We start from the raw sequence: 11,105 nt of genomic DNA, 5'->3' as shown, positions 1-11,105 counted from the left end.
CGGGTGGAGGTCGGTGCTGGAGGCTCCATTATTCTCTATGTGGAGTGCGGCTCTGCGGGTGGAGGTCGGTGCTGGAGGCTCCATTATTCTCTATGTGGAGTGCGGCTCTGCGGGTGGAGGTCGGTGCTGGAGGCTCCATTATTCTCTATGTGGAGTGCGGCTCTGCGGGTGGAGGTCGGTGCTGGAGGCTCCATTATTCTATATGTGGAGTGCGGCTCTGCGGGTGGAGGTCGGTGCTGGAGGCTCCATTATTCTCTATGTGGAGTGCAGCTCTGCGGGTGGAGGTCGGTGCTGGAGGCTCCATTATTCTCCATGTGGAGTGCGGCTCTGCGGGTGGAGGTCGGTGCTGGAGGCTCCATTATTCTCTATGTGGAGTGCGGCTCTGCGGGTGGAGGTCGGTGCTGGAGGCCCCATTCTCTATGTGGAGTGCGGCTCTGCAGGTGGAGGTCGGTGCTGGAGGCTCCATTATTCTCTATGTGGAGTGCGGGTGAAGGTCGGTGCTGTAGGCCCCATTATTCTCTATGTGAAGTGCGGCTCTGCGGGTGGAGGTCGGTGCTGGAGGCTCCATTATTCTCTATGTGGAGTGCGGCTCTGCGGGTGGAGGTCGGTGCTGGAGGCTCCATTATTCTCTATGTGGAGTGCGGCTCTGCGGGTGGAGGTCGGTGCTGGAGGCTCCATTATTCTCTATGTGGAGTGCGGGTGGAGGTCGGTGCTGGAGGCTCCATTATTCTCTATGTGGAGTGCGGCTCTGCGGGTGGAGGTCGGTGCTGGAGGCTCCATTATTCTCTATGTGGAGTGCGGGTGGAGGTCGGTGCTGGAGGCTCCATTATTCTCTATGTGGAGTGCAGCTCTGCGGGTGGATGTCGGTGCTGGAGGCTCCATTATTCTCTATGTGGAGTGTGGCTCTGCGGGTGGAGGTAGGTGCTGGAGGCTCCATTATTCTCTATGTGGAGTGCGGCTCTGCGGGTGGAGGTCGGTGCTGGAGGCTCCATTATTCTCTATGTGGAGTGCGGGTGGAGGTCGGTTCTGGAGGCTCCATTATTCTCTATGTGGAGTGCAGCTCTGCGGGTGGAGGTCGGTGCTGGAGGCTCCATTATTCTCTATGTGGAGTGCGGCTCTGCGGGTGGATGTCGGTGCTGGAGGCTCCATTATTCTCTATGTGGAGTGTGGCTCTGCGGGTGGAGGTCGGTGCTGGAGGCTCCATTATTCTCTATGTGGAGTGCGGCTCTGCGGGTGGAGGTCGGTGCTGGAGGCTCCATTATTCTCTATGTGGGGTGCGGCTCTGCGGGTGGAGGTCGGTGCTGGAGGCTCCATTATTCTCTATGTGGAGTGCGGCTCTGCGGGTGGAGGTCGGTGCTGGAGGCTCCATTATTCTCTATGTGGAGTGTGGCTCTGCGGGTGTCGGTGCTGGAGGCTCCATTATTCTCTATGTGGAGTGTGGCTCTGCGGGTGGAGGTCGGTGCTGGAGGCTCCATTATTCTCTAGGTGGAGTGTGGCTCTGCGGGTGGAGGTCGGTGCTGGAGGCTCCATTATTCTCTATGTGGAGTGCGGCTCTGCGGGTGGAGGTCGGTGCTGGAGGCTCCATTATTCTCTATGTGGAGTGTGGCTCTGCGGGTGGAGGTCGGTGCTGGAGGCTCCATTATTCTCTATGTGGAGTGCGGCTCTGCGGGTGGAGGTCGGTGCTGGAGGCTCCATTATTCTCTATGTGGAGTGCGGCTCTGCGGTGGAGGTCGGTGCTGGAGGCTCCATTATTCTCTATGTGGAGTGCGGCTCTGCGGGTGGAGGTCGGTGCTGGAGGCTCCATTATTCTCTATGTGGAGTGCGGCTCTGCGGGTGGAGGTCGGTGCTGGAGGCTCCATTATTCTCTATGTGGAGTGCGGCTCTGCGGGTGGAGGTAGGTGCTGGAGGCTCCATTATTCTCTATGTGGAGTGCGGCTCTGTGGGTGGAGGTCGGTGCTGGAGGCTCCATTATTCTCTATGTGGAGTGCGGCTCTGGGGGTGGAGGTCGGTGCTGCAGGCTCCATTATTCTCTATGTGGAGTGTGGCTCTGCGGGTGGAGGTCGGTGCTGGAGGCTCCATTATTCTCTATGTGGAGTGCGGCTCTGCGGGTGGAGGTCGGTGCTGGAGGCTCCATTATTCTCTATGTGGAGTGCAGCTCTGCGGGTGGATGTCGGTGCTGGAGGCTCCATTATTCTCTATGTGGAGTGTGGCTCTGCGGGTGGAGGTAGGTGCTGGAGGCTCCATTATTCTCTATGTGGAGTGCGGCTCTGCGGGTGGAGGTCGGTGCTGGAGGCTCCATTATTCTCTATGTGGAGTGCGGGTGGAGGTCGGTTCTGGAGGCTCCATTATTCTCTATGTGGAGTGCAGCTCTGCGGGTGGAGGTCGGTGCTGGAGGCTCCATTATTCTCTATGTGGAGTGCGGCTCTGCGGGTGGAGGTCGGTGCTGGAGGCTCCATTATTCTCTATGTGGAGTGCGGCTCTGCGGGTGGATGTCGGTGCTGGAGGCTCCATTATTCTCTATGTGGAGTGTGGCTCTGCGGGTGGAGGTCGGTGCTGGAGGCTCCATTATTCTCTATGTGGAGTGCGGCTCTGCGGGTGGATGTCGGTGCTGGAGGCTCCATTATTCTCTATGTGGAGTGTGGCTCTGCGGGTGGAGGTCGGTGCTGGAGGCTCCATTATTCTCTATGTGGAGTGCGGCTCTGCGGGTGGAGGTCGGTGCTGGAGGCTCCATTATTCTCTATGTGGGGTGCGGCTCTGCGGGTGGAGGTCGGTGCTGGAGGCTCCATTATTCTCTATGTGGAGTGCGGCTCTGCGGGTGGAGGTCGGTGCTGGAGGCTCCATTATTCTCTATGTGGAGTGTGGCTCTGCGGGTGTCGGTGCTGGAGGCTCCATTATTCTCTATGTGGAGTGTGGCTCTGCGGGTGGAGGTCGGTGCTGGAGGCTCCATTATTCTCTATGTGGAGTGTGGCTCTGCGGGTGGAGGTCGGTGCTGGAGGCTCCATTATTCTCTATGTGGAGTGCGGCTCTGCGGGTGGAGGTCGGTGCTGGAGGCTCCATTATTCTCTATGTGGAGTGTGGCTCTGCGGGTGGAGGTCGGTGCTGGAGGCTCCATTATTCTCTATGTGGAGTGCGGCTCTGCGGGTGGAGGTCGGTGCTGGAGGCTCCATTATTCTCTATGTGGAGTGCGGCTCTGCGGTGGAGGTCGGTGCTGGAGGCTCCATTATTCTCTATGTGGAGTGCGGCTCTGCGGGTGGAGGTCGGTGCTGGAGGCTCCATTATTCTCTATGTGGAGTGCGGCTCTGCGGGTGGAGGTCGGTGCTGGAGGCTCCATTATTCTCTATGTGGAGTGCGGCTCTGCGGGTGGAGGTAGGTGCTGGAGGCTCCATTATTCTCTATGTGGAGTGCGGCTCTGTGGGTGGAGGTCGGTGCTGGAGGCTCCATTATTCTCTATGTGGAGTGCGGCTCTGTTGGTGGAGGTCGGTGCTGGAGGCCCCATTATTCTCTATGTGGAGTACGGCTCTGCGGGTGGAGGTTGGTGCTGGAGGCTCCATTATTCTCTATGTGGAGTGCGGCTCTGGGGGTGGAGGTCGGTGCTGCAGGCTCCATTATTCTCTATGTGGAGTGTGGCTCTGCGGGTGGAGGTCGGTGCTGGAGGCTCCATTATTCTCTATGTGGAGTGCGGCTCTGCGGGTGGAGGTCGGTGCTGGAGGCTCCATTATTCTCTATGTGGAGTGTGGCTCTGCGGGTGGAGGTCGGTGCTGGAGGCTCCATTATTCTCTATGTGGAGTGCGGCTCTGCGGGTGGAGGTCGGTGCTGGAGACTCCATTATTCTCTATGTGGAGTGCGGCTCTGCGGGTGGAGGTAGGTGCTGGAGGCTCCATGATTCTCTATGTGGAGTGCGGCTCTGCGGGTGGAGGTCGGTGCTGGAGGCTCCATTATTCTCTATGTGGAGTGCGGCTCTGCGGGTGGAGGTCGGTGCTGGAGGCTCCATTATCCTCTATGTGGAGTGCGGCTCTGCGGGTGGAGGACGGTGCTGGAGGCTCCATTATTCTCTATGTGGAGTGTGGCTCTGCGGGTGGAGGTCGGTGCTGGAGGCTCCATTATTCTCTATGTGGAGTGCGGCTCTGTGGGTGGAGGTCGGTGCTGGAGGCTCCATTATTCTCTATGTGGAGTGCGGCTCTGTGGGTGGAGGTCGGTGCTGGAGGCCCCATTATTCTCTATGTGGAGTACGGCTCTGCGGGTGGAGGTTGGTGCTGGAGGCTCCATTATTCTCTATGTGGAGTGCGGCTCTGGGGGTGGAGGTCGGTGGTGCAGGCTCCATTATTCTCTATGTGGAGTGCGGCTCTGCGGGTGGAGGTCGGTGCTGCAGGCTCCATTATTCTCTATGTGGAGTGCGGCTCTGCGGGTGGAGGTCGGTGCTGGAGGCTCCATTATTCTCTATGTGGAGTGCGGCTCTGCGGGTGGAGGTCGGTGCTGGAGGCTCCATTATTCTCTATGTGGAGTGCGGCTCTGCGGGTGGAGGTAGGTGCTGGAGGCTCCATTATTCTCTATGTGGAGTGCGGCTCTGCGGGTGGATGTCGGTGCTGGAGGCTCCAATATTCTCTATGTGGAGTGCGGCTCTGCGGGTGGAGGTCGGTGCTGGAGACTCCATTATTCTCTATGTGGAGTGTGGCTCTGCGGGTGGAGGTCGGTGCTGGAGGCTCCATTATTCTCTGTGGAGTGCGGCTCTGTGGGTGGAGGTCGGTGCTGGAGACTCCATTATTCTCTATGTGGAGTGCGGCTCTGCGGGTGGAGGTCGGTGCTGGAGGCTCCATTATTCTCTATGTGGGGTGCGGCTCTGCGGGTGGAGGTAGGTGCTGTAGGTTCCATTATTCTCTATGTGGAGTGCGGCTCTGCGGGTCGAGGTCGGTGCTCGAGGCTCCATTATTCTCTATGAGGAGTGCGGCTCTGCGGGTGGAGGTCGGTGCTGGAGGCTCCATTATTCTCTATGTGGGGTGCGGCTCTGCGGGTGGAGGTAGGTGCTGTAGGTTCCATTATTCTCTATGTGGAGTGCGGCTCTGCGGGTGGAGGTCGGTGCTCGAGGCTCCATTATTCTCTATGAGGAGTGCGGCTCTGCGGGTGGAGGTCGGTGCTGGAGGCTCCATTATTCTCTATGTGGAGTGTGGCTCTGTGGGTGGAGGTAGGTGCTGGAGGCTCCATTATTCTCTATGTGGAGTGCGGCTCTGCGGGTGGAGGTCGGTGCTGGAGGCCCCATTATTCTCTATGTGGAGTGCGGGTGGAGGTCGGTGCTGGAGGCTCCATTATTCTCTATGTGGGGTGCGGCTCTGCGGGTGGAGGTCGGTTCTGGAGGCTCCATTATTCTCTATGTGGAGTGCGGCATTGCGGGTGGAGGTCGGTGCTGGAGGCTCCATTATTCTCTGTGTGGAGTGTGGCTCTGCGGGTGGAGGTCGGTGCTGGAGGCTCCATTATTCTCGGTGTGGAGTGCGGCTCTGCGGGTGGAGGTAGGTGCTGGAGGCTCCATTATTCTCTATGTGGAGTGCGGCTCTGCGGTGGAGGTCGGTGCTGGAGGCTCCATTATTCTCTATGTGGAGTGCGGCTCTGCGGGTGGAGGTCGGTGCTGGAGGCTCCATTATTCTCTATGTGGAGTGCGGCTCTGCGGGTGGAGGTCGGTGCTGGAGGCTCCATTATTCTCTATGTGGAGTGCGGCTCTGCGGTGGAGGTCGGTGCTGGAGGCTCCATTATTCTCTATGTGGAGTGCGGCTCTGCGGGTGGAGGTCGGTGCTGGAGTCTCCATTATTCTCTATGAGGAGTGCGGCTCTGCGGGTGGAGGTCGGTGCTGGAGGCTCCATGATTCTCTATGTGGAGTGTGGCTCTGCGGGTGGAGGTCGGTGCCGGAGGCTCCATTATTCTCTATGTGGAGTGTGGCTCTGCGGGTGGAAGTCGATGCCGGAGGCTCCATTATTCTCTGTGGAGTGCGGCTATGCGGGTGGAGGTCGGTGCCGGAGGCTCCATTATTCTCTATGTGGGGTGCGGCTCTGCGGGTGGAGGTCGGTGCCGGAGGCTCCATTATTCTCTATGTGGAGTGCGGCTCTGCGGGTGGAGGTCGGTGCCGGAGGCTCCATTATTCTCTATGTGGAGTGCGGCTCTGCGGGTGGAGGTCGGTGCCGGAGGCTCCATTATTCTCTATGTGGGGTGCGGCTCTGCGGGTGGAGGTCGGTGCCGGAGGCTTCATTATTCTCTATGTGGAGTGCGGCTCTGCGGGTGGAGGTCGGTGCTGGAGACTCCATTATTCTCTATGTGGAGTGCGGCTCTGCGGGTGGAGGTCGGTGCTGGAGGCTCCATTATTCTCTATGTGGTGTGCGGCTCTGCGGGTGGAGGTCGGTGCTGGAGGCTCCATTATTCTCTATGTGGGGTGCGGCTCTGCGGGTGGAGGTAGGTGCTGTAGGTTCCATTATTCTCTATGTGGAGTGTGGCTCTGTGGGTGGAGGTAGGTGCTGGAGGCTCCATTATTCTCTATGTGGAGTGCGGCTCTGCGGGTGGAGGTCGGTGCTGGAGGCCCCATTATTCTCTATGTGGAGTGCGGGTGGAGGTCGGTGCTGGAGGCTCCATTATTCTCTATGTGGAGTGCGGCATTGCGGGTGGAGGTCGGTGCTGGAGGCTCCATTATTCTCTGTGTGGAGTGTGGCTCTGCGGGTGGAGGTCGGTGCTGGAGGCTCCATTATTCTCGGTGTGGAGTGCGGCTCTGCGGGTGGAGGTAGGTGCTGGAGGCTCCATTATTCTCTATGTGGAGTGCGGCTCTGCGGTGGAGGTCGGTGCTGGAGGCTCCATTATTCTCTATGTGGAGTGCGGCTCTGCGGGTGGAGGTCGGTGCTGGAGGCTCCATTATTCTCTATGTGGAGTGCGGCTCTGCGGGTGGAGGTCGGTGCTGGAGGCTCCATTATTCTCTATGTGGAGTGCGGCTCTGCGGTGGAGGTCGGTGCTGGAGGCTCCATTATTCTCTATGTGGAGTGCGGCTCTGCGGGTGGAGGTCGGTGCTGGAGGCTCCATTATTCTCTATGAGGAGTGCGGCTCTGCGGGTGGAGGTCGGTGCTGGAGGCTCCATTATTCTCTATGTGGAGTGCGGCTCTGCGGGTGGAGGTCGGTGCTGGAGGCCCCATTATTCTCTATGTGGAGTGCGGCTCTGCGGGTGGAGGTCGGTGCTGGAGGCTCCATTATTCTCCATGTGGAGTGCGGGTCTGCGGGTGGAGGTCGGTGCTGGAGGCTCCATTATTCTCCATGTGGAGTGCGGCTCTGCGGGTGGAGGTCGGTGCTGGAGGCTCCATTATTCTCTATGTGGAGTGCGGCTCTGCGGGTGGAGGTCGGTGCTGGAGGCTCCATTATTCTCTATGTGGAGTGCGGCTCTGCGGGTGGAGGTCGGTGCTGGAGGCTTCATTATTCTCTATGTGGAGTGCGGCTCTGCGGGTGGAGGTCGGTGCTGGAGGCTCCATTATTCTCTATGTGGAGTGCGGCTCTGCGGGTGGAGGTCGGTGCTGGAGGCTTCATTATTCTCTATGTGCAGTGCGGCTCTGCGGGTGGAGGTCGGTGCTGGAGGCTCCATTATTCTCTATGTGGAGTGCGGCTCTGCGGGTGGAGGTCGGTGCTGGAGGCTCCATTATTCTATATGTGGAGTGCGGCTCTGCGGGTGGAGGTCGGTGCTGGAGGCTCCATTATTCTCTATGTGGAGTGCGGCTCTGCGGGTGGAGGTCGGTGCTGGAGGCTCCATTATTCTCCATGTGGAGTGCGGCTCTGCGGGTGGAGGTCGGTGCTGGAGGCCCCATTCTCTATGTGGAGTGCGGCTCTGCAGGTGGAGGTCGGTGCTGGAGGCTCCATTATTCTCTATGTGGAGTGCGGGTGGAGGTCGGTGCTGGAGGCTCCATTATTCTCTATGTGAAGTGCGGCTCTGCGGGTGGAGGTCGGTGCTGGAGGCTCCATTATTCTCTATGTGGAGTGCGGGTGAAGGTCGGTGCTGTAGGCCCCATTATTCTCTATGTGAAGTGCGGCTCTGCGGGTGGAGGTCGGTGCTGGAGGCTCCATTATTCTCTATGTGGAGTGCGGCTCTGCGGGTGGAGGTCGGTGCTGGAGGCTCCATTATTCTCTATGTGGAGTGCGGCTCTGCGGGTGGAGGTCGGTGCTGGAGGCTCCATTATTCTCTATGTGGAGTGCGGGTGGAGGTCGGTGCTGGAGGCTCCATTATTCTCTATGTGGAGTGCGGCTCTGCGGGTGGAGGTCGGTGCTGGAGGCTCCATTATTCTCTATGTGGAGTGCGGGTGGAGGTCGGTGCTGGAGGCTCCATTATTCTCTATGTGGAGTGCGGCTCTGCGGGTGGATGTCGGTGCTGGAGGCTCCATTATTCTCTATGTGGAGTGTGGCTCTGCGGGTGGAGGTAGGTGCTGGAGGCTCCATTATTCTCTGTGTGGAGTGCGGCTCTGCGGGTGGAGGTCGGTGCTGGAGGCTCCATTATTCTCTATGTGGGGTGCGGCTCTGCGGGTGGAGGTCGGTGCTGGAGGCTCCATTATTCTCTATGTGGAGTGCGGCTCTGCGGGTGGAGGTCGGTGCCGGAGGCTCCATTATTCTCTATGTGGAGTGTGGCTCTGCGGGTGTCGGTGCTGGAGGCTCCATTATTCTCTATGTGGAGTGTGGCTCTGCGGGTGGAGGTCGGTGCTGGAGGCTCCATTATTCTCTATGTGGGGTGCGGCTCTGCGGGTGGAGGTCGGTGCCGGAGGCTCCATTATTCTCTATGTGGGGTGCGGCTCTGCGGGTGGAGGTCGGTGCCGGAGGCTCCATTATTCTCTATGTGGAGTGCGGCTCTGCGGGTGGAGGTCGGTGCCGGAGGCTCCATTATTCTCTATGTGGAGTGCGGCTCTGCGGGTGGAGGTCGGTGCTGGAGGCTCCATTATTCTCTATGTGGAGTGCGGCTCTGCGGGTGGAGGTCGGTGCCGGAGGCTCCATTATTCTCTATGTGGGGTGCGGCTCTGCGGGTGGAGGTCGGTGCCGGAGGCTCCATTATTCTCTATGTGGAGTGCGGCTCTGCGGGTGGAGGTCGGTGCTGGAGGCTCCATTATTCTCTATGTGGAGTGCGGCTCTGCGGGTGGAGGTCGGTGCTGGAGACTCCATTATTCTCTATGTGGAGTGCGGCTCTGCGGGTGGAGGTCGGTGCTGGAGGCTCCATTATTCTCTATGTGGAGTGCGGCTCTGCGGGTTGAGGTCGGTGCTGGAGGCTCCATTATTCTCTATGTGGAGTGCGGCTCTGCGGGTGGAGGTCGGTGCTGGAGGCTCCATTATTCTCTATGTGGAGTGCGGCTCTGCGGGTGGAGGTCGGTGCTGGAGGCTCCATTATTCTCTATGTGGAGTGCGGCTCTGCGGGTGGAGGTCGGTGCTGGAGGCTCCATTATTCTCTATGTGGAGTGCGGCTTTGTGGGTGGAGGTCGGTGCTGGAGGCTCCATTATTCTCTATGTGAAGTGCGGGTGGAGGTCGGTGCTGGAGGCTCCATTATTCTCTATGTGGAGGTCGGTGCTGGAGGCTCCATTATTCTCTATGTGGAGTGTGGGTGGAGGTCGGTGCTGGAGGCTCCATTATTCTCTATGTGTAGTGCGGCTCTGCTGGTGGAGGTCGGTGCTGGAGGCTCCATTATTCTCTATGTGGAGTGCGGGTGGAGGTCGGTGCTGGAGGCTCCATTCTCTATGTGGAGTACGGCACTGCGGGTGGAGGTCGGTGCTGGAGGCTCCATTATTCTCTATGTGGAGTGCGGGTGGAGGTCGGTGCTGGAGGCTCCATTATTCTCTATGTGGAGTGCGGCTCTGCGGGTGGAGGTCGGTGCTGGAGTCTCCATTATTCTCTATGTGTAGTGCGGCTCTGCTGGTGGAGGTCGGTGCTGGAGGCTCCATTATTCTCTATGTGGAGTGCGGGTGGAGGTCGGTGCTGGAGGCTCCATTCTCTATGTGGAGTACGGCACTGCGGGTGGAGGTCGGTGCTGGAGGCTCCATTATTCTCTATGTGGAGTGCGGGTGGAGGTCGGTGCTGGAGGCTCCATTATTCTCTATGTGGAGTGCGGCTCTGCGGGTGGAGGTCGGTGCTGGAGTCTCCATTATTCTCTATGTGGAGTGCGGCTCTGCTGGTGGAGGTCGGTGCTGGAGGCTCCATTATTCTCTATGTGGAGTGCGGGTGGAGGTCGGTGCTAGAGGATCCATTATTCTCTATGTGGTGTGCGGCTCTGCGGGTGGAGGTCGGTGCTGGAGTCTCCATTATTCTCTATGTGGAGTGCGGCTCTGCTGGTGGAGGTCGGTGCTGGAGGCTCCATTATTCTCTATGTGGAGTGCGGGTGGAGGTCGGTGCTGGAGGCTCCATTCTCTATGTGGAGTGTGGCTCTGCGGGTGGAGGTCGGTGCTGGAGGCTCCATTATTCTCTATGTGGAGTGCGGCTCTGCTGGTGGAGGTCGGTGCTGGAGGCTCCATTATTCTCTATGTGGAGTGCGGGTGGAGGTCGGTGCTGGAGGCTCCATTCTCTATGTGGAGTACGGCTCTGCGGGTGGAGGTCGGTGCTGGAGGCTCCATTATTCTCTATGTGGAGTGTGGGTGGAGGTCGGTGCTGGAGGCTCCATTATTCTCTATGTGGAGTGCGGCTCTGCTGGTGGAGGTCGGTGCTGGAGGCTCCATTATTCTCTATGTGGAGTGCGGGTGGAGGTCGGTGCTGGAGGCTCCATTCTCTATGTGGAGTACGGCTCTGCGGGTGGAGGTCGGTGCTGAAGGCTCCTTTCTCTATGTGGAGTGCGGCTCTGCGGGTGGAGGTCGGTGCTGGAGGCTCCATTATTCTCTATGTGGAGTGCGGCTCTGCGGGTGGAGGTCGGTGCTGGAGGCTCCATTATTCTCTATGTGGAGTGCGGCTCTGCGGGTGGAGGTCGGTGCTGGAGGCTCCATTATTCTCTATGTGGAGTGCGGGTGGAGGTCGGTGCTGGAGGCTCCATTATTCTCTATGTGGAGTGTGGCTCTGCGGGTGGAGGTCGGTTCTGGAGGCTCCATTATTCTCTATGTGGAGTGCGGCTCTGCGGGTGGAGGTCGGTGCTGGAGGC

Source organism: Ranitomeya imitator, chromosome 2 (genome assembly GCF_032444005.1).
Source record: "Ranitomeya imitator isolate aRanImi1 chromosome 2, aRanImi1.pri, whole genome shotgun sequence".
Classification (NCBI taxonomy): domain Eukaryota; kingdom Metazoa; phylum Chordata; class Amphibia; order Anura; family Dendrobatidae; genus Ranitomeya; species Ranitomeya imitator.
The sequence above is the reverse complement of the archived record's forward strand: the minus strand, read 5'-3'. Positions refer to the sequence as shown.